The following is a 24945-nucleotide window of genomic DNA, read 5'->3' as shown; positions in this document are numbered from 1 at the left end:
ACCTACCAATACATTAAAAAGATCATACAACATGATCAAGTGGGATCTATCACAGGATGCAAGGATAATACAATAATGCAAATCAATAAGCTTAATACATCACATAAACCAAAGGAAAAACAAAAATCACATGATCATATTAATAGATGCAGAAAAAGCATTTGATATGAGATAGCACCCATTTATAATAAAAACACTCAGCAAAGTGGGAATAGAGGAAGCACATATCAACATAATAATGACCATATACAGGAAACCTACAGCCAACATCATACTCAATGGGCAAAAACTAAAAGCTTTCCCACTAAGATGAGGAACAAGACAAGGGTGAGGTTTCACTGGTTCTATTCAACATAGTATTGGAAGTCTTAACAACAGTGATCCGACAAAAGAAAGAAAGACAGAAAAGAGAGAGAGAGAGAGAGACAAAGGCATCCAAATTGTAAATGAGGAAACAAAACTGTCATTGTTTGCAGGTGACATGATAACGTGCATAGAAAATCATATAAAATCCACCAAAAAACTCCTTGATTTAATAAGTGAATTTTGCTAAACATTGGGATACAAAGTCAATATTCAGAAATCAAAGGTATTTTTGTACACCAACAATGAAATATCAGAAACAGAAACCAGGAAAAAAATCTCACTTGATATAGCAACAAGAAAACTAAAACACCTAGGAATAAATGTAACTGAGAGGGTAAATGACCTTTCTCAGAAAACTACACAACACTGAAGAAAGAAATTAGGGAGGGCAAAAATAAATGGAAGCATGTACTGTGTCCATGGATTGGAAGAATTAACATCATCAAAATGTCCATACCACCCAAAGCAATTTAAAGGTTCAATGCAATCCTTATTGAAATACCAATCACGTGTTTCACAAATATAGAACAAACATATCAATAATGTATAGGGAATCAGTAATCAAAACAGTCTAGTACTGGCATAAGAATGGACACATAGATCAATGGAACAGAACACAGAGCTCAGAAAAAAACCCCAGTCTCTATGGTCAATTAATATTCAACAAAGGGGAAGAAGCATAAAGTGAAGTAAAAAATAGCCTTTTCAAAAAATGGTGTTGAGAGATCTGGACAGCTACATGCAAACAAATGAAACTCGATCCCCAACTTACACCATACACAAAAATAAAATCAAGATGGATAAAAGACTTAAATATAAGTTGTGACATTATAACAGTCCTAGAGGAGAACATAGGCAGGAAAATCTCATATTCCACAGAGCAATATTTTCACTCATATGTCTCCTAGAGCAAGAGACATAATATAAATAATAAATAAATGGGACTTCATCAAAATAAAAAGCTTCTGTACTGCTAAAGAAAACATCAGGAAGATGAGAAGGGAGCAAACTGTATGGGAAAATATATTTGCAAATGATACTTTGGACAAGCGTTTTTTTTTTTTTTTCCAAAATATATGGAGAACTCACATGACTCCACTCCAGGAAGACAAACAGCCCTATTAAAAAATGGGCAAAGGACCTGAATAGTCACTTCGCCAAGGAGAACATACACAGGGCACAGAGACATATGAAAGGATGTTCAGCATCACTATCCATCAGAGAGATGAAAATGAAAACCACATTGAGATACCACTTCACACCAGTCATACTGTCCATCCTAAACAAATCAATAAACAAGTGCTGGTGAGTTTGTAGATCCCTAGTGCACTGTTCTTGGGAATGCGGACTGGTGAAGCCACTGTGGAAAACTGTATGTTATTTCCCCAGAAATCTAAAATGAAACTCCCTTTTGACCTGGCAATTCCACTGCTGGGGTTATACCCCAAGAATCCTGAAACACCAATTTAAAAGAACCTATGAACCCCAATGTTCTTAGTAGCACAATTTACAATAGCCGGGTGCTGAAAGCAACCTAAGTGCCTATCAGTAAATGAGTGGATCAAAACTATGGTACACTTACATAATGGAATATTACACAGCTGAATGAAATAAGGTGTTCGTGTTTTTTAGGACTGCATGGATGGACATGGAGAGCATTATGCTAAATGAAAAAAAAATACAGGTGTTTGAAAGACAAATGCCACATGATCTCACCTATAAGTGGAACCTGATTAACAAAACAAACAAGCAAGCAAAATATAACCAGAGACACTGAAATAAAGAACAAACTGACAGTAATCAGAGGGGAGGGTGGTAGGGGATAATGAGGGAAATAATGGAAAGGGTTGTTAAAGAACATGTATGAAGGACACATGGACAAAGATAATGGGGGTAGCAATGAGGTTAGGAGGGGGGTGAATGGGGCAGTGAGGAGTGATGGGGGAAACATGGAGACAAGTGTTCTTGAACAACAACAACAACGATAATCAAAACATTTGTATAAAAACACCAAAGAACACATATAACAACCCCAATCTTGAAAAAAGAACAAGGAGGCATGGTGTTATACTAACTAATACAAAACTATAAGTCTATAGTAATCAAAAGAACATTTTATTGGCTTTAAAAGAAGTTACATAGATTTAAAAACAAATAAACAGATCTTACAAAGAAACCCAAAGATATATGGCAATTAATTTATGACAAAGAAACCAAGAACATACAGAGTAGGGAAAAATTAGGTTTACAGTTGTGATATGCAAAACACATATTTAATTATTATATTATTATTTATTAATTGTATTATTTTTCACACAAACAACTGTAAGTCTCCTTTTGCCTCATCCTTTGCAATTGGTTTTGGGGAATTTGGTCACATATTTGCAAAACTTTTATGTAGACTATCTTCTTTCTTCATACACAACAATAAACTCAATTGAATTAAACAGATAAATGTAAGACCTGAAACCCTAAAACTCCTAGAAGAAAACATTGGCAGTGAAATCTTGAATATTTCTTTTACCAGTATTTTTCTTTCATTTTTTTGAGAAAGAAAAACAAAATAAAATATAAAAAAATACACTACATTAAACTAAAAATATTTTACACAGGAAACAAAGGAAGAAATCATCAACAAAACAAAAATACAACCAATTGAATGGAAAAGATATTCACCAACTATACATTTGATAAGGAGTTAATATCCAACATTTATGATGTATTCATACAATGAACACCAGGAAAACAGACAATCCATTAGGAAATAGGCAAAGAACTGAATAGACACCTCTTCTAAAAAGACACACAGGTGGCCAATAGACAATGAAAAGATGCTCAATGTCTTTTAGAGAAATGTAAATTAAAACCAAAATCAGATACCACTGCACACCTTTTAGAGTGACTATCATCAATAAATAAACAAACAACAATTGTTGTCCAAGATATGGATAAAAGGGCACAGTTGGTCAAAATGCAGATTAGTACAACCACTATAGAAAATAGTGGGAGTTCTACAAAATATTAAAAAATTAATTGCTTTATGGCCTAGCAACTCCACTTTTGTGTAAATATTTGAAGGAACCAAAAGAATTGAAAATTAAGTCCATCATTAAATGAGTGGATCAAAAACCTGTGGTATATTTGCACAATAGAATACCACACAGCAGAAATAAGGAGTTCCTACCCTTTGCAACAACATAGATATAACTGGAGAGCATTATGCTAAGTGTAATAAGCCAGGTGGTGAAAGACAAATACCATATGACCTCACCTATAAGTGGAACCCAATCAACAAAACAAGCAATCCCGCAAAACAGAACCAGTGACATGGAAAGAACAAACTGATAGTAACCAGAGGGGGATGGTGGACAAAGATAATGGGGGAAAGAAAGGGAAGGTCAACAAGGGACATGTATAAAGAACTCATGCACCCCTATTTTTATTGCAGTGTTGTTAACAAAAGCCAAGGTGTGGAAGCAACCCAAGTTCCCATTAATTGATGAGTGAATAAAAAGTGATGGTACATATACTCAATGAAATACTACTGAAACATAAAAATACAATAAAAATTATCATTTGTAACAGCATGGATGAACCTAGAGGGCATTATTCCAAGTGAAATAAGTCAGGCAGAGAAAATCAAATACCATATGATTTCCTGTATATGTGGATTCTAAAGAATAATATAAAGAAGCAAACATAGTATAAAGACTTAGATACAGAGAACAGATTAATGATTTTCAGACTGCAGGGGAGTTGAGGAGCTCAGTGAAAAAGGTGAACAGGTTAAAAAGTACAAATTGGTAGTTACAGAATAGTCACAGAGATAAAAATTACACCACACAGTATATGGTCAATGAAATTCCATTGGGTTGGTTTGGGGAGAGGTGGGTGCTTCCTGAATTGAGGGAAGCAATTTATGAAGTGTGTGGTTGTCTGGCCACAGTTCTGTGCACCTGAAATTAGTACATAACAGTTTTGAATGTGAACTGTAATTTAAAAAGTAAAATAAAGAATGTGGAAACTAGGAGAAGGAAGATGGTGGCTTTGCTCTAGGCAGTGTTTTTCTCGGTTTCTGTGAAGAGGAGGGAAACTTGCGGATCAGTGGAGAGACAGAGCAAGTGGACTGGGTTACCGAATCACTTTTGAAAGCAGACACTGGGGATTATTGTGATCACTGGAAAACCAGACGGTAGGGAGACTGCTTGGGGACAAAAGGGACCCGGGAATCAGTGTGGGGTCTAGGGGTGTGCAGTCCCCAGGCCTGGCACTCCAGGGTCTGCCTCAGGGTTCCCAGGAGAGGGGAGTCGCTGCTCCCTCTCCCAAATACGGGGGTTGAGCAACTCCAGGGGAGAACGTGTTGCTTGAAGGAACAGGTTGGCCAGTTGGTCTGGGAAAAATTCACCCAGGGACTATGAACACCCACCCAGAGACCTGGGAGAAGTGAGAGCCCCCAGCCAACACAATTGACCCTGGTCAGGAAAGGCGCCAACACTCCTGGCCCGGTTGGGGTGCAGATGGGTGGAAAACAGAGCTGAGAAGGACTCCCCTCACGCCCCATCGGGAGGCCTGACTGGAGCTCGAGCTGTGAACCCGGAAGAGTCGCTGCATGGCGCTTAGGGTGATCCTAGAGCCCGAACCTCAAAAGTTTGGGGGATGGGCGCACACTTTTACGATTCCCAGGGAGGGTGCAGTGGATCCCAAAATGTCTCAGGTGCCTTCTGAGATCATAGAGCTGGAAACCTGAAGGACCCTGGAGTCTGGAAGAACGCGGCAGTGAGCTCTAGAGAGCGAGTGTGCTTGGGAGCGCCCAGGGTACCTGACAGTCTTGCTGAGATCTGACTGGGAAGAGAGAGAAACATTTCAAAGGTCTTTCAGCCAGTGGAAGCCAGCAAGATCAGAAAAACTGGTCTGGCCAGTTAGAAACCAACAAGAGGTGTTTCTTATTTTGTGTTGTTTTGTTTTGTTTTTGTGGCTGTTGTTGATTGATTGATTTTATCTTGTGTTTTATGTGACATTTTATTTTTCAATTCTTATTATTGTTATCTCGCAATCCCTTATGTTTCTCTTCCATTCATCCTAATATTATTCTTTCCACTCCAAATTTATCTCTCCTGCACTACATCTTCTGCTTTTCTTTCTTTTTTTTTTAATCTTGCAAGTTACTGTAAATTTGTATTATCTTTTTCTCACTTTTCTGACATGTTTTATTTTAATAATACTTTGGTATTGTTTTTCTTTCTGTATAATCTTCTTTGCTTGGCTGCTTATACTGTCATTTGATAGGTTCCCCCTGGTATCTCAGTCACAATGTGTTGATAAGTTACTATCCTTCATCTGTGTCCCATTAATACACCTCTCAAGGTTCTATATTCTTTATTCTTGTTATCTAGACCTCAATGATTCTGCCACAAGACTGTCACTTTACTATTACTGTTAGTAAAACCTAGTCTATACAATTGTAAATACTACTCAATACCCCTACCTGATCTCAGCCCACTTTGCAATTTTCTGAACTATACTATTGTGGCGGTTGTCTCTATACTTTTAGACACTACTCCTATATACTAATCTTTAATCCAATCATACCTTAGAATCTGACCTCCCACAGCCTCACGCTTTCTAGGTACAACTAACAATCCTCTCATCCCCAATAAGAGTCTTACCCTCTTTCCATCCTTTCTAAAACATGGATAGTGGGGTGGAGGACCACGGTTAACACTATAAGGAGCAAACGGATAACCCATCTCTTCTCTACTGGCTGCTAATGTAAATATCATAATAGATTGTATTGCTGTCTTAAACCATTTCACTTTACTCCTCCAACTGATCACAAAAAAAGAGTAGGGGGAAGCTGTGAACACCAGGATACATGAAGGAGATTGCAACACTGAATCTCACAAATATTCTACCACAGAAGTTCACACCATAATTTTAGGGAATCAGAACAGATCAATTTAAGAAACAAGAAGAAAAAAGAAGAAACCCATGAACAATGAGAAAACAAAGAAACAACCCCCAGCTGAAGGGAAATGAGGAAGCATCAGGAAAAATGATAAATGAAATAGAGGCAACTCAACTATCAGATAGTGAGTTCAAAACAATGATTACCAGGAAGTTCAATGAACTCACAATGAGCTTTCAGAAATTAGAGGGAAACTACATCAAACTCACTGCAAACTACATAAACATGAAAAAGGAAATAGAAACTCTCAACAAAGGTCAAGAGGAAACGAAGGACACAATTTCTGAACTGAAGAACACAGTAGAAGGAATGAAAAGCAGGATTGATGAAGCAGAAGATCAGATTAGCGAGCTGGAAGACAAAGTAGAAAACAACATCCAAAAAGAGCAAGAAAAGGAAAAGAGGCTCACAAAGAATGAAGAGGGATTAAGAGAAATGCAAGACAATATGAAACGTAATAATATCCGTATAATAGGGATACCAGAAGGAGAAGAAGAAGAGCAAGGGATCAAAAACCTAGCTGAACAATTAATGAAGGAGAATTTTCCTAATTTGATGAGAGAAAAAGTCACACAAATCCAGGAAATACAGAGAGTCCCAATCAAGAGGAACCCAAAGAGGCCCACCTCAAGACACATCATAATTAAAATAGCAAAATTTCAAGACAAAGAGAGAATCTTAAAGGCAGCAAGGGAGAAAAAGGAAGTAACATACAAGGGAGCCCCCAATAAGGCTAACAGCTGACTTCTCAATGGAAACACTTCAAGCCAGAAGAGAATGGCAAGAAATACTCCAGGTAATGAGAACAAGAGGTCTGCAACCAAGGATACTATATCCAGCGAGGCTCTCAATCAAGATAGAAGGCCAAATAAGAAGCTTCCCAGACAAAAGCAGTCTAAAAGAATACACCTCCACCAAACCAGCTCTGCAAGAGATCCTAAAGGGACTGCTTTAAGGAAGGGAAGGAAGAGAGAGAAAGAGAGAGGGAGATAGAGAGAGGAACACACTCACATAAAAGACAATGAATAAGTACCTATCAATAATAACCTTAAACGTAAATGGATTAAATGCTCCAATCAAAAGACATAGAATAGCTGAATGGATAAGAAAAAATGACCCACATATCTGCTGTCTACAAGGGACCCACCTCAGGATAAAAGACCTACACAGGCTGAAAGTGAAGGGCTGGAAACAAATCTTCCAAGCAAATGGACAGGAAAAAAAAAGCCGGGGTAGCAATACTCATATCAGACAAAATAGACTTCCAAAAAAGGTCCATAAAGAGAGACCCAGAAGGTAACTTCATATTACTCAAGGGAAGAATCCATCAAGAAGACATAAATATTGTAAATATATATTCACTTAACATAGGAGCACTCAAATACATAAAGAAAATCTTAGAGGACTTCAAGAAAGATATGGACAGCAACACAATTATAGTGGGAGATTTTAACACCCCACTATCAAAAATGGACAGATCTTCCAAACAAAATATCAACAAAGATATTGTGGCATTGAACAATACCCCAGATGAAATGGACTTTACTGACATATACAGAGCCCTCCATCCAAAAGAAGCTAAATATACATTCTTTTCAAATGTACATGGAACATTCTCAAAGATAGACCACATGATAGGACACAAAACAAGCCTCAAGAATTTCAAGAAAATTGAAATCATACCAAGCATTTTCTCAGACTAAAGGGACTGAAGCTAGAAACCAACCCCAATAAAAAAAAAAAAACACTCAAAATCATGGAGATTATATAGCATACTATTAAACAATGAATGGGTCAAGAATGATATTAAGGAAGAAATCAAAAGATTTCTGGAAACAAATGAAAACGAACTCACAACCCAAAACTTATGGGACACAGCCAAGGCAGTCCTGAGAGGGAAGCTCATAGCGATACAGGCCCACCTAAAAAGGTTAGAAATATTCCAAACAAACAACCTATCCCTACATCTACAAGAACTCGAGGAACAACAACAAAGGCATCCCAGAGCAAGGAGAAGGAAGGAAATAACCAAGATCAGAGCAGAATTAAATAGCATAGAGACTAAAAGCACAATTCTAAGGATCAATGAATCCAAGAGTTGGTTCTTTGAAAAGATAAACAAAATCGACAAGCTTTTAAGCAGACTCATCAAGAAAAAAAGAGAGAAGACCCAAATAAACACAATCAGAAATGAAAGAGGAGAGATTACAACAGATACCACAGAGATACAAAGGATTGTAAGAAATTACTACAAAGAACTGTATGCCAAGAAATTTGAAAACCAAGGGGAAATGGACAAATTTCTAGAAAAATATAATCTTCCAAAACTCAATGAAAAAGAAGCAGAAAGCCTGAACAGACCAATAACAGCAAAAGAAATTGAAGCAGTAATCAAAAAACTCCCAACACACAAAAGCCCTGGACCACATGGTTTCACAGGAGAATTCTACAAAGCATTTAAGGAAGAGCTAACCCCCTTCCTTCACAGACTATTCCAAAAAATCCAAAAAGATTGGAGTCTCCCAAACTCTTTTTATGAGGCCAATATCATCCTAATTCCAAAACCAGATAAAGACACAACAAAGAAAGAAAATTTCAGGCCAATATCACTGATGAACATTGATGCTAAAATCCTCAACAAAATACTGGCAAACTGCATCCAACAATACATTAAAAAGATCATACACCATGACCAAGTGGCATTCATTCTAGGGATGCAAGGATGGTTAAATATTCGCAAGTCAGTAAATGTAATACATCACATAAACAAAAACAAAGACAAAAACCACATGATTATATCAATTGATGTAGAAAAAGCATTTGATAAAGTACCGCACCCATTCATGATAAAAACACTCAGCAAAGTGGGAATAGAGGGAGCATTCCTCAACATAATAACGGCCATGTATGAGAGACCTACAGCCAGCATCATACTCAATGTGCAAAAATTAAAATCTTTTCCACTAAGATCAGGAACAAGACAAGGTTCTCCACTTTCACCACTTCTGTTCAATATAGTACTGGAAGTTTTAGCCACAGCAATCAGACAAGAAAAAGAAATAAAAGGAATCCAAATCAGAAAGGAGGAAACAAAATTGTCACTGTTTGCAAATGACATGATAGTGTACATAGAAAATCCTATAGAGTCCACAAAAAAACTGCTTGACCTAATAAATGAATTTGGCAAAACAGCAGGAAAGAAAGTCAATATCCAGAAATCAAAGGCATTTCTGTACACCAACAATGAAACAGCAGAAGCAGAGATCAAGGAAAAAAATCCCATTTGAAATAGCAGAAAGAAAAATAAAATATCTAGGAATAAACCTAACCAAAGAGATAAAAGACCTGTATTCAGAAAACTATATAACACTGAGGAAAGAAATCAAGGGAGACAAACACATGGAAACATATATCGTGTTCATGGATTGGAAGAATTAATATCATCAAAATGTCCATACTACCCAAAGCAAGTTACACATTGAATACAATTCCCATTAAAGTACCAATGGCATATTTCTCAGACATAGGACAAACACTTCAAAAATTTATATGGAAGTATAAACAACCCTGAATAGCTGCTGCAATTTTGAGAAAGAAGAGTAAAGTAGGAGGGATCACAATACCTGACACTAAACTATCCTACAAGGCCACTGTAATCAAAACAGCCTGGTACTGGCATAAAAACAGGCACATAGACCAATGGAACAGAACAGAGAGCCCAGAAATAAACCCAAGTCTCTATGGTCAATTAATATTTGACAAAGGAAGCAGCAACATAAAATGTAGTAAAAATAGCCTCTTCAACAAATTGTGTTGGGAGAACTGGACAGCCACGTGCAAAAAAATGAAACTTGAGCACCAACTTACACCATATACAAAAATAAATTCAAAGTGGATAAAAGACTTAAATATAAAACGTGTCACTATTAAAGTCCTAGAGGAGACGTAGGTAGGAAAATCTCAGATATTTCACACAGAAACTTTTTACTGACTTGTCCCCTAGAGCAAGGGACATAAAGGAAAGAATAAACAAATGGGACCTCATCAAAATTAAAAGCTTCTGCACAGCTAAAGAAAACAGTATCAAAATTAAAATAGAACCAACTGTATGGGAAAACATATTTGCCAATGACACCTCAGACAAGGGTTTAATCTCCAAAATATATAAAGAACTTACAGGACTCCACTCTAAGAAGACAAGGAATCCAATTAAAAAGTGGGCAAAGGTCTTGAACAGGCACATCTCCAAGGAAGACATAGAGAAAATCCAAAGACACATGAAACAATGTTCAATATTGCTGTGTATCAGAGAATTGCAAATTAAAATCATAATGAGATATCACTTCACACCAGACAGAATGGCCATCATAAACAAAGCAACAAACAACAAGTGTTGGAGAGGTTGTGGAGAAAAGGGATCCCTAGTGCACTGTTGGTGGGACTGCAGACTGTTACAACCACTATGGAAAGCAGTATGGAACTTCCTCAGAAAACTGAAAATGGATCTGCCTTTTGACCCAGAAATTCCGCTGCTGGAACTCTATCCTAAGAATACTAAAACACCAATTCAAAAGAACCTATGCATCCCAATGTTCATAGCAGCACAATTTACAATAGCTAGATGCTGGATGCAACCAAGATGCCCATCAGTGAATGAAAGGATCAAAAATCTATGGTACATTTACACAATGGAATTCTATGCAGCAGAAAGGAAGAAGGAACTCCTACCCTTTGCAACAGCTTGGATTGAGCTGGAAAGCATTATGCTAAGCGAAACAAGCCAGGCAGTGAAAGACAAATACCATATAATCTCACCTTTAAAAGGATCCTAAACAACAAAAGAAAGAAACAAGCAAAATATAACCAAAGACACTGAAATAGAGGTCAGGCTGACAGTGACCACAGAAGAGAGTAGAGGGAATTTCAGGGGACAGTGGAAAGGGTTCACGGGAACAAACTTAAAGGACACATGGTCATAAACTAAGGGGAGGGTGGTAATGGGAGGGAAGTGGGGAGGGATGGGAGGGGGGCTGGATCAGGAGTTAAAGGGAGAAAACTGTAATTGAACAATGATTAAAATAAAATTTAAAAAAGAAAAAAAAGGAAAAAAAGAATGTGGAAACTAAAAGAGATAGTAAAAAAACATCCATTTTAAATAAATGTAAATGTAAAAAATCATTTCAAGTATAAAATTGTTTTATGCAATTATATATTTAAAAAATATATAGCATATATAGTATATACTGTATATATACATTATATATACATGTATAATTTTTTATTGGGACTTTTTTCAAGAATGCAAGTGATTTAAATTGTTTTTAGTTTTTATTATTTATTTATTTTACTTAAATACTGATTAATTTCATACAAAAAACAAGTAGATAAAAATAAACAATTACATGTGTATTTTAATAAATGTGTAACACTGACAATATTCATCATTACTTGTTTAATATAAAAATATATTAATGAAGAAATAGATTGGCATTTATGTAATTGGTTAAAGCGTCTGGAAAATAAAGTAAAACAAAAATCATACCTATAGTGAGACATTAATAATTTTTCTTATAAAGGCAAGAAAAAATATATACCTATAAATACCTGCATTCAATTTTTATAAGACACCCTAGCTATGAAAATATGAAAAAAAGATAATTCATAATCAGTGTAGTGAGAAAAAAGTCATTATTTCAGATTACATAATTGTGCATGTAGAAATAGCTGTTGCATGAAAAAAATGACAAATAAATTATTAGATAAGACAAATGTGTTTAGCAGTGAGCTGTATATCATTCAGTTCAATACACAAAACTTATTAGCATTTTTATATATCAGCAATACAAAGAAAAATGAAGTGAAAAATATCTTATACAATGACATTCAAAATATAAACTATTAAAAAAAATGTCCAGAATTCCACATACAAAAATTTAAAACATTGCTGAAAATATTTTGAAATAACATAATAGCAAAAAAGTGATGCCACTAATTTAAAATTATCAATATGTTTGAGGTTTCACTTTTCCTAAATTTACCAATAACTTCAACAAGTCTTCATAGGAATTTCATATTTTATTCAATGATTGACAGATGATTTTACAATTCATATGGAAATGTAAAAATTGAATATTAGCCAAAACTATTTTGAAAATAAATATAACTGGAGGTCTCAGTCTATTAGTTTAAAACATTATAAATTTATACTAATAAAATAATAAAATCAGTGAAAGAATAGAACAATGTGAAAAGTTAGAGATTGAAAATCCAAAACTGTATCTTGTACACATGTAGTTGTTTTCGATTTAACAAATTAACCACTTTAATACCAAAAAAGAAGAGTGTTGTTTTGTAAAAATAGTTGTTCAGCTAAACTGGTTATCAGTATGAACATTTTCAAAAGAAAAAATCTTCATTCTGGCCATTCCCTACATAAAATCATTTGAATATAGGTTAAAGACAAGACTCCAGCAGCTAACAAAAATATGATAGGAAAGATTGTACATAACTGCAGGGTTAGTTAAATTATTTAATTTTATGTAATAACATTAATTGTCAAACAAAATATTTTAAACTGGTACTGTATTAAAATTTAAAATTTTAATCATCAAGAGAACATAGAAGAAGAAAGCCATTAATTGTATTTAATTTATAATACATATGTCTAAAATGTCATTTTGTATATTTGATGTATGGTTATATTAAAACTTTAAAAATGCAAAATGCTCATATTTTAGTAAATGGCCAGAAGACTTGAATGCACAACCACAAAATGTAATATGCAAACAGATAGTAATAGATGATATCATTTTCAAATACTGCATATGTAAATTAGAAAAAACAAGTTTATGTTAAAATTTTATTTTACTTTATTAATTTTAAAAATTTAATCTTTATTGTAATTTGTTCCATTACCTTTTAGTCCCCTATACACCTCTACCACCAGGAATCACCATACTGTTTTCCATGGTCATGAGTACTTTTTTATTTTTGTTCAATTCCTCCTCCCCTTAACCTCCCCTCCCATCAGCTGTCATCCTGCTTTCCATTAATGAGTCTGTTCTATTTCTCTTGTTAGTTCAATTTGTTCATTAGATTCCACATATGAGTGAAATTATATGGTATTTCTCTTTCTCTGACTGGTTTATTTCACTTAGGATAATATTCTCCAGGTCCACTCATACTGTCTCAAAGGGTAAAATTTTCTTCTTTTTTATGGCTGAGTAGTATTCTGTTGTGCAAGTGTCCCATAGTCATTTTATCCACTCATATAATGATGGAAACTCAGGCTGTTTCCATATCTTGATGATTGTAAATAATACTACAATGACAATAGGGGTGTTTATGTTCTTTCAAATTAGCGTTTTGGGTTCCTTCAGGTATAGTCTCAGAAGTGGGACTGCAGGTTCAAAAGGCAGATCCATTGTTAATTTTTTGGCATATCTTTTTTTTTAAGATTTTATTTATTTATTTTTAGAGAGGGAAGGGAGGGAGAGAGACAGAGAGAGAGAAACATTAATGTGCAGTTGCTGGGGGTCATGGCCTGCAACCCAGGCATGTACCCTGGCTGGGAATCGAACCTGCGACACTTTGGTTCACAGCCCGAGCTCAATCCACTGAGCTATGCCAGCCAGGGCTAATTTTTTGGCACATCATCATATGACTTTCCATAGTGACTGCGCCAGTCTGTATTCCCAGCAATGCAAAAGTGTCCTCCTTCGTCCACATCCTTGCCACCATTTTTGTTTGTTGATTTATTCATGATAGCCATTATGATAGGTGTGAGATGGTATCTCTGTGGTTTTATTTTGTATTTCTCTCATGAGTAGTGACATTGAGAATCTTTTCATATGTTAATTTGCCACCTGCATGTCCTCTTTGAAGTAGTGTCTATTCAGGCCTTTGCCCATTTTATAATTGGGTTGTTTCTTTGGTGTTGATTATTGTAAATTCTTTATAAGTTTTGGATATTAACCCTTTGTCAGGTTGATGGGGGAATATGTTCTCCCATCCTGTGGGTTGTCTTTTTAATTTGTTGATGATTTCCTTTGCTGTGCAGTAACTTTTAGTTTGCTGTAGTCCCATGTGTTTATCCTTTATTTGGTTTCCCTTGCCTACAGAGATATATCAGACAAACTACTGCTATGTGTCTGAGATTTTGCTGCCTAAGTTTTCTTCTAGGATTTTTATGGTTATGGGTCTAACATTTAAGTCTATGATCCATTTCAAATTTATTCTTGTATGTGGTGTAAGAAGGTTGTCTAGTTTCATTTTTCTGTATGTATCTGTCAAATTTTACCAACACTATTTTTGAATAAACTACCATTAGCCCGGTGTATGGGATTGCTTCCACTGCCGCATGTTAATTGACTGTAAAGGTGCGGGTTTATTTCTGTGCTCTGTTTTCTACTGCAATGATTCATGTGTGTATTTTTATGTCAATACCATGCTATTTTGTTTAATATGACCTTATAGTTTGATATTAGGTAGTGTGATTCCTCCAACATTGTTCTTTCTCAAGATTACTGTTCTTATGTGGGGTCTTTTGTGGTTCTATATAAATTTTTGAAATATTTGTTTTAGTTCTGTGAAATATGTCATTGGAATCTTGATAGGAATTGTATTGATTCTATAGATTGCTTTGGGTAGCACAAGCATTTTAATTATGCTAATTCTTCCTATTTATGAACATGGTATGGTGCTTCCACTTATTTGTATCTTTAATTTCTTTCTTCAGTGTCTTATAATTTCCCAAGTACAGATCTTTTACATCCTTGTTTAGGTTTATTCCTAGATATTTTATTCTTTTTGAGGCAACTGTGAATAGGGTTGTTTCCTTAATTTTCCTTTCTGTTAGTTTTTATTGGCATACACAAGTGCAACTGATTTCTGGAAATGAATTCTGTATGCTACTACCATGCTGAATTTAGTTATCAATTCTAGTAGTTTCTTGGTGGAATCTTTGTGATTCTCTATGTGTACAATATCATGTCATCTGTAAATAAAGACAGTTTTACTTTTTTTCCTTTCCAATTTGGATGCTGTTTATTTTTCTTCTCTGATTGCTATAGTTGGGACTTCCAGTGCTATGTTGAATAATGGACGTAAAGTGGACATCCCCATCTTGCTCCCATTCTTAAGGCAAATGCTTGCAGTTTTTTTTCCTGTTGAATATGATGCTGGTAGTTGGTTTGTCATATATGGACTTTCCTATGTTTAGCTATATGCCCTCTATTCACATTTTGTTGAGAGTTTTTATCACAAATGGGTGCTGGATTTTATCAAAAGCTTTTCTGCATGTATAGATATAATCACGTGGTTTTTATCTTTCATTCTGTTTATGTGGTAAATCACATGTATTGATTTGTGAATGTTGTATGAATCTTGCATTCCCAGAATAAATCCCAGTAGATCATTCTCTATGATCATTTTGATGCATTGCTGTATTTGGTTTGCTAATATTTTGTTGAGGACTTTGGTATCTATGTTCATCAGGGATATGGCCTATAATTGTCACTTTTTGTAGTTTCATTATATGGTTTTGGAATTAGGATAATGCTAGCCTAGTAAAATGAGCTTGGGAGCCTTCTCTCCTCTTGAATTTTTAAAAATAGTTTGAGAAGAAGAGGTATCATTTCCTCCCAAAATGGTAAAACTTGCCTGTGAAGCCATCTGGTCCAGGGCTTTTGTTTGTTGGGAGTTTTTTGATTACCGCTTCTATTTAACTAGGTGTAATCTGTCTATTCAGACTTGCTGATTCCTTATGATTTAGTTTTGAAAGGTTATATGTCTTTAGGAATTTATCTGTTTCATCCATGTTGTTCAGTTTGTTGGCATATTGTTGTTCATAATATTTTCTTACTATCTTTTGTATTTCTTTGATGTCAGTTGTTATTTCTCCTTTTTCATTTCTGATTTTATTTATTTGGGTCCTTTCTCTTTTTTCTTTTAATTTTCTTTATTTATATTTTTAGATAGAGGAGAAGGAAGGGAGAAGGAAAGGAAGAGAAACATCAATGTGTAAGAGATACATTGTTGCCTCTCACACACCCCCAGTTTGGGACCTAGCTGACAACCCAGGCATGTGTCCTGACTCGTGGAAAAAACAGAGACCTTCCTGTTCAAAAGCTGACACTCAATCCACTGAGCCACACCAGCAAAGGCCTCTCTCTCTTTTTCTTGATGAATGTGGGTAAAGGTTTGTCTACCTTGTTTATCATTTCAAAGAAACAGCCCTTGGACTTACTGATCTTTTGCATCATTTTAAAGACTTTATTTCATTTATTTTTCCTCTGCTCTTTATTATTTCCTACCTTCCACTAACATTGGGTTTTGTTTGTTGTTTTTTTCAAGATTCTTTAAGGGTTAGATTGTTTATTTGAGCTTTTTCTTCTCTCTCTCTCTCTCTCTTTGGTATAGGCCTCTAATACTATGAATTTCTATCTTAACATTGTTTTCCAAGTGACCCACGGATTTTGAATTGTTGGGTCATCATTTTTATTTGTTTTCTGGTATCTTTTGATTTCTTCCTTTATCTTGTTTTTGATCCATTCATTGTTTAATAACATGCTATTTAACTTCCTTGTCTTTGCATGTTTTGCAGTGTTCTTCTTGTGATTAAATTCTAGGGTAGTCAGAGAAGATACTTGATGTGATCCCAGTCTTCTAAAATTTATTGAAACCTGTTTTGTATCCTAATATGCAGTCTATCTTTCAAATTGTTTCATCTGCACTTGAAACATATGAATATTCAGTTGCTTTGGGATGTATCTGAATATATCAACTAAATCTATTCGATCTAGTGTGTCATTAAAGGCCATTCTTTCCTTTGTTGATTTTATGAGTGGAAGATCTATCGATTGAGGTCAATGGAGCGTTAAAATCCCCTACTATGACTGCATTTCTGTCAGTCTCTCCCTTTATGTTGATCAAAATTTGCTTTACATATTTAGGTGCCCTTATGTTGAATCTAAATATTTACTAGGATTATGTCCTCTTTTTGAATTGATTCCTTTATCAATATGTAGTATCCTTCTTTGTCTCTTACTATAGCCTTAGTTTTAAAGTATATATTTTTTTAAATATAATTACTTATACCCCAGCTTTTTTCCCATTTTCATGAAATATATTTTTTCATCCTTTTAATTTTAGTCTGTATGTATCTTTTGATCTGAGATAGGTGTTTTAGAGGCACCATATATATGAGTCTTATATTCTTATCCATTCAGGTACCCTATGTCTTTAGGTTGAAACATTTAAGTCATTTACATTTAAGGTGATTATTTAGTGCCATTTTATTGTAAGAGTATTGGCCTCTGTCCTTTTTCCTTTCTCTTTCTTCTCCTTTTCTTCTTTTCCTTCTCCTTCTTCTGGCAAGCCCTTTAACATTTGTTGCATTTCTGGTTTGGTGTTAACAAACTCCTTTAGCTTTTTCTTGCCTGGGAAATCTCTTATTTCTCCTTCAATTTTAAATGATAGATTTATTAGGTAAAGTAACCTTGGTTGTAGGTCCTTGCTTTTTGTAATATTTCAAGCCACACTCTCTTCTGGACCAAAAGGTTTCTGTTGGGTAATAAGATGACAGTCTACTTGGTGTTCCCTTGTAGGTAATTACCTGTTTTTCTCTTATAGCTTTTAGTATTGTCTCCTTGTCTTTAAACCATTTTAATTATGATGTTTCTTCATGTAGGCCTCTTTGCCTCCACTTGTTCGGGATTCCCTGAGCTCCCTGAAATTGTATGTCTTTTTCCTTCACCAGATTAGAGAATGTTTCACTCATTATTTCTTTGAACAGGTTCTCAATTTCTTGCTTGCTGTTGGAGAGCTTTGTTCAGCAAAGCCCCCCCCCCCCCGCCCCCGCCCCAGCCATCACAGATGAGAATAAGTTTACCAAGACATGATCTTCTTTGGAAGGAAAGGTAGCTGATCTCTCAGAAGAAAAGGGCCTCTAGCCTGTTCCTCAATGTGCTTTTATTGGGTTCAATTCACACAGAAATACAGGTAAAGCTCATAAATCGTTGTCAGGCAGTAATAATCAAACAATAGATAACATTCAAAGAGCTATGAGGGCTTATTCTGAGTCAGGGTCAGTTAGCTAAAGGGCTATAAAACTTTGGGAAACAAACTCATTTTATGATTGGATTCTTATCAGAAAATTGAGGGTGTTCTTAACAAAGCAGTTTTCACAGGATTTTATGTATTCTTTCTTAGGTTTGAACACCCTGGGGAACCTCCTGTCCCTTCCCAGGGCTGCACTGCCCTTTGACATTGTTTCAGGCTTAAGTCACATAGGGGAAGTAAGGCAGCCAAGAAATTAAGAACTTCTTACAGACAGAATGACGACTCAAGCTATGTCAAAGCCGAGGGGTGAGAGTCCATCATCCCCTTTTTCTATATCCCCCTAAGTACTTCCCTGATGGCCCCATTGAGACCATACCTATCTTAGGTCATCCCTCCCTTGAGGAATCTTACCCATCATTGGCTAACTGGTCATGCACTGGTGGCCAAACAGGGTGAAGTAAAGGGGGCAGAGGTGTCATTCTAGCCAGGAAGATAAGCTTTGTCTCCTTAGTGGTTTGTCGCCCCAAGGTCTTTCACTCAGCGTTAGCCATGGGGAATTATAACTTCTGAAACCAGGCGGGGCAGTTCCCAACAGCTTGCTCTCTTCTTTTGGTATTCCCATGGTGCACGTTTTGTTATGCTTCGTGTTGTCCAAAATGTTTCTTAAGCTGCTTTCATTTTTAAATTCTTTTTTTTTATTTTTACTGCTTTGCCTGGCTGTTTTCATTTCGACCTTGTTTTCCAAATCAGTGTTTTGATCTTCTGCTTCATCTAACCTACGGTTTATTCTTTCCAGTGTATTATTCATTATAGATATTGTATTATTTATTTCTGATTGGTCCTTTTCATGGTTTTATGTTTTTTTTAATGCTTCTGAGTATCCTTATTATCATTGCTATAAACTCTCTTTCTGATAAGTTGCTTGCCTCCATTTCAATGAAGAATTCTCTTATTCTTTCATTTGGAGTCTGTTTCTTTGGCTTTCAGTTTTGGCTGCTTCTTTGCATTTCCACTTAGTTGTGATACTCATCAGGTAAACTGATGAGTTGTTAAACTAATCAAGCTATAATCAGCCACCTTCTTTAACTTCCCTGTGTGTGGTAGAGTAATTTATGTTGGTGGGGCTCATGTTTCTTCTCAGGCTGATGTCCTTTGAAAAGGAGGTTGTTTCCTGAGAAGGAGTTCCTGCAGAATGAAGAATGACTAAGTACAGGGATTCTGGTGGCTATTCCTTCAGTTCTCCCCTCAGAGACTCCAAATCCAGAATCCCCTCAACCATCTCTAGTTCACTCTGCCCTCCCTTAACTGGAGTCCAGGGTAAGTGGCTACAAATGAAATTTTGTTTCTTGGCCCTTTAAGAGACTCTGATTCTCCAGCTGTCTCTCCCTGGCAGACAGAATCCTGCTGCCTTACACAGTTAGATGTTATCTGGGTCCTCCTCCAGTTCCAGTGCTATAGGCTGGGGAGCTGAGCTTTGGGTTTAGTCCCCACACTTCTCAGGGGGAACCTCCTGGATGCTGAAATATCTCTCCAGAACTTCAGCTGTCACCCAACCAGCCTTCTTATGCCTCCTCCAACCTTCCTACCATTCTTGCGGTGAAGTGGTTTCTTCTGTCTGTCCATTATTATAAGGCTTCTCTCCAACTACTGTTCAGTTGGTTATTCATTATGCTTTATCTACAATTTAGTTTTAATCCTAAATTGGTCCTGGGAGGAGGTTAGTGTAGCTTCCACTTACTCACTCACCATCTTGGGTCTCACATATTATAATTTTAAAAGGAAAGTGAACAATATCCAAATTTGGTAAGAATATGAAGCAATTAGAAACTTCATGTAATATATAACTACTTCCTCTATAAAACACATTTTTATACATTTTATAAATATATATATTAATTAATTTATTTATTTTATTTTTAGAAAAGGAGTAAAAGAGGGAGAGAGACATCAATATGTGGTTGCCTCTCATGCACCCCCTAGTGGGGACTTGTCCTGCAATCCAGGCATGTGCCCTAGACTGGGAATCAAACTGCTGACCCTTTGGTTCACAGGCCAGCACTCAATCCACTGAGCCAGACCAGCCTCAGCTGTTTTATAAATATATTATAAAATTAATAATACCTTGTTACCAGTAATTCCACTTCTAGACATATATTAAGACAAATAATTGCATTAGCCAAGCCAAAGATTTGGACATAATTGTTTATAACCCTTTAATTATAATACTAGCAAATTATCAATAACTTAAAAGCTTACTAACAGAGAAGATGCATAAATTGTGGTATATCTTTTATTTTATTTTATTAAGTCATTTTATTGTTGTTCAAGTACAGTTGTCTGCATTTACTCCCTACCATTCCCCCCAAACCCCAGCCATCTCCGTCTCCCTCCCCTGTGTGTGGTATATCTTGTATAAGAGTAGAAAATTGCATAACCTATTTTCTAGTAAATATTTTCATGTAGAATATTTAGATTTTGATACATATTTTATATGACTGATTTTATTTTATGAGTGTCTGGATGATGTTATTAAACAGTTTATTGTACTCAGAGTCCTAGTAAAAGTTTTCAAACTCAGATTTTTTTACCATGTATTGTAATTATTCTTTGTTACTATTTGTGTTCATTTTTGATAAACTGATATACCTCTAACATCTATCAGCTGGTAGCTATAGTGTTTTCTATTTAACGTAAGTTAACTCATAACACATTTGTGAACCAAAATTAATTTAGACTGGAATAGATAATGAAAATCATTTATTTGAGCAAAAAGGAGCTGCAGTCCAAAATACAGATTCAGGTAGAAACCTAAATTATTTTTTAAGGAGAAAAAAGAAAGGCTACATTTTATAACAAAAGTTCCTGTCCAGAATCTCATTTAGTTCCATTTAATATAAATGAAGTGTTCAACTTATACAGTTCTGATTGGATGGAGTAAGTCTCAGTTTTTGGTAAAAATATAAAATCAGGTTTTTCCTGTAGTGTTTCACTCAGGTGACAAAAAGAAGCAGGGCATAGTGCAGGAAGATAAAATTTTTGTCAGAGGTTTTTTCCTGTATACAGAATATCTCAGAAGCTTATAGTCTCTTCTTAGTTTTTGAAAATGTGACTTTTCTTTTACCATGAGGAGTCCATATCAGCAGATAAATTTCTTCTTGGGGTTCATATAAAATAATTTTTTAAATCCACATTTTCCCCACTTAATCATAACCTTTTGATAGACAGTGTTGACGACTAATCAGGTTTGTTGTTGGCTGTGTTTCTTCCCATGTCAATGCTGGAGCAATGCTGGAGTTGTTTGGTTACATGTTTTGGGTCCATGTAGTCCTTCAGTGTGTCTCCAGTGGCTGTACTATAGCCATTGAACAACTAGGGCCATTTACCTTTAAGGGGATCATCAGGTACCTGTTAAACATGGAATGTTTTTGAGGTGATTTTTTTCTAAGAGGTACTGCATTAGTAAAGGTTTATCAAGGCCTTTCAACATTGTATTGTAAATTGTTGAAATAAAAAAAAGAATGGAAAATAGGAACTGGCACTAATATTGCAAATATTGGGTAAATCAAGAGCAAATGGCAAAAATCAGACTTATGAACATAGTGAGCCTATATCTTCTTGATTCAGATACATTTTCAAACAATTCATGCACAGTAGAAATTAGTTCAAAGTGTTCTAAATGAAAGAAGGTAATGACTTGGTGGTGTATTATTTCTAGTCTTTATGTAACCATCAATCAAGTATTTATAGGAGATTCTAGCTACCTGGTTACACTGAACGTCAACAGCTTGACATTGAGGCACATTAAACAAATTGGAACAGTGGTGAGTACTACAACTTGCAATCCAGATTTTTAAACAACACTGAGCCCAGTTGGGAGCCAGCTGAAAATATCCAAACAATTAAACCCTAACCAGCTAGTGGTACTCCTGGCAAAAGTGGAATGTCCCTTAATTTTTTTGAGTTTAAGGAGTTTGGTTGTTTCTAATTATACCTGAAAGGAAGTAATTAATCAGGTACACCAGGGGGTATTAGCAATGGTGCTGGCTACTCCTTGGACTGCAAACAATCTGCTATGAAGGACTGCTTAAGCCACAGGATCTAAAGATCTTGTTGAGTTTGGATGGCTCTAGCAGCTTAGAAGTCTATATTGTTAAGTGTTCTGGTTAGGCTTTACATTATTATATTTAATTGATCAGTACTAAAATCAGTCCATGAGCCTACATTTCTAATGAAACAATTGTTCCCATATTAATCTCAAAATTCTACCTGCTATCATCTTAAATGATCAAAACCCAGCTATACCCAAGAAGAGTTAAAAGTAATGGAACTGAAGCAACTCGAGAGAGGGAAAAAACTTAGTCTTACAAGCTTTCTATTGATGACATTTAAAATAATAAATTGGATTTATTTGTTATACAGATAAACTAGTGTTGAAATTTAAAGACAGTTGATGAAAGACTACCATATGGCCTCACTTATAACTGTAATCTAAAGAACAAAATAAACTAATGAGAAAAATAGAACCAGACACATGAAAACTTGGAACAGACTGACAGCTGTAGGAGGGAAGGAGGGAGAGGAGGTGGGAGGAGGGAAGGAAGGGGAAGGACTAGTCAAAGAACATGTATGAATTATGGACTGACATGGACAATGGAGAGGGGATTGACTGTGGGCTACAGGGTAGGCTGGGTAGAGGGGGACAAAAGGGAAAAATATTGGGACAACTGTAACAGAATAAACAACAATAATAAGATTAAAAACTAAAAAGTATCACTTACATCCACAGAAATACTAAAATTATGCTCTAATTTAAAAAGAGACATAATAATGTGTGTACCATGCAACTAGCTCTTTTTGAAACTGCAGTGTTAATAGAACAAAATTTCTTATAAACATAATACTACCATGTAGCAAATTTTGCCAATTAAGCAAACAGCTCCAATTTATAAAGACAAATACCCAATGCCCCTGAATCTCTAAGCATTTATCTTCACTTTAACATGGTTTTACCTAAATGATTCCTCCTTAGAAAAGCAATTTTAAATGGTCCTTTCTCTTCTATACAGTATCAAACTTTCAGAGATTAAAGGGAACAATTTCATTTTTTTAATTTGTTTTTATCAATTTTCATAAATCTTACATAGTGTTATTGATAGAGGGCTTAAGACTTGGAAAATTTTAGCTTAAGGTAAATAGCCATAAATTTAGCAAGTAATGTGTATGTTAAGTTTTTTGTTTCAGAAACTACAGATAAGGCTCATCTGGCGCCTGAGAAAAAGTGGTTGACCTTCTGGGGTGCTGGCTAGAGATTATACGGCCTGGAGACATCTGTTCTGGGAAGAAGCAGGCGACTACCCCTCCGCCTTGGAGACAGCTGTTGAATTTCAAGGCTTTTGCCAACCCATTTGCCCTCCCCCAACCCCCTTATAAAAGATCTGGATAGGAAAGAAAGGGGAAGATGGTTTGTTAGGGTATAAACCCACCATCTTCTCGGATCACCGGCCATCTGAATAAAGCGCCTATAAAAGATTCAATTACTGTCATTGCTTATTGGACTTGGTAGTGACAGGCACCCCAAATGCCTGTGTCCTTTCCGGTTACATTATTACAAAATCTAGGTTAAAGTATGTGCTTTAAAGGACATAATGAATTTAATTTCTAGACTCTGCAATACTGCTGAAGTGTGCTGTAAGACTGTCTGCCAGAAATTGATGTCCTAGTTAAAATGTATTTGTCATCAGTAATGAAAAATTTAAGACCCGCCCTGGCTGGTGTAGCTCAGTGGATTGAGCACGGGCTGCAAACCAAAGTGTCACAGGTTCCATTCCCAGCCAGGGTACATGCCTGAGTTGCAGGCTACAACCCCCAGCAACCGCACATTGATGTTTCTCTCTCTCTATCTCCCTCCCTTCCCACTCTGAAAATAAATAAATAAAATCTTTAAAAAAAAAATTAAGACCAAACAACAATGAAAACAAACTGAAAAGTTTGATTTTTCTATAAAATTAAAATCTCTTAGTAAATAAGAGAATACAGATATTAGTTATTTCGTGTATTCTCTATAGCATCTACTACAGTGTAGTGGGTGTGAGTACAATTAGGAGGATGAGATCTAAAAAAGAAACTTTTTTCTGCCTCATAGAAAATCTCAAACCATCACATGACACACTTTAACTCAAATAACATGATCTAAATAATAATTACTCTTTAAAATTGCACTACATCCCAAAAAGGGAGAGGTGCAGTAGTAGGTAAATTCTGTATGTCTGACATTTCAGCGATAGTTCTCAATACTTCCAACTCAAAGATGAAAAAAAAAAAACATAGAATGGTAGCTTGGAAGAAAACTAGAAAAACTTAGGATTCAATCAATTTGTGGGTGACAATTGGACATTGTGATTTCCATTGTAACACAATTCTCTGCCTATAATCACCCTTGTTTTGTTAAAGAGACTGCATATAAGTCCAGTTTCAGCTTGGCCTGCTTATTCGCAAAAAAAGAAAGAAAGAGTAATTGATCATATAGTCTCTTTTAAATATATTTTTCTGGAATT

Source organism: Phyllostomus discolor, chromosome 4, assembly GCF_004126475.2.
Source record: "Phyllostomus discolor isolate MPI-MPIP mPhyDis1 chromosome 4, mPhyDis1.pri.v3, whole genome shotgun sequence".
In the NCBI taxonomy this organism is placed as follows: Eukaryota; Metazoa; Chordata; class Mammalia; order Chiroptera; family Phyllostomidae; genus Phyllostomus; species Phyllostomus discolor.
This window is presented reverse-complemented; position numbering follows the sequence as displayed.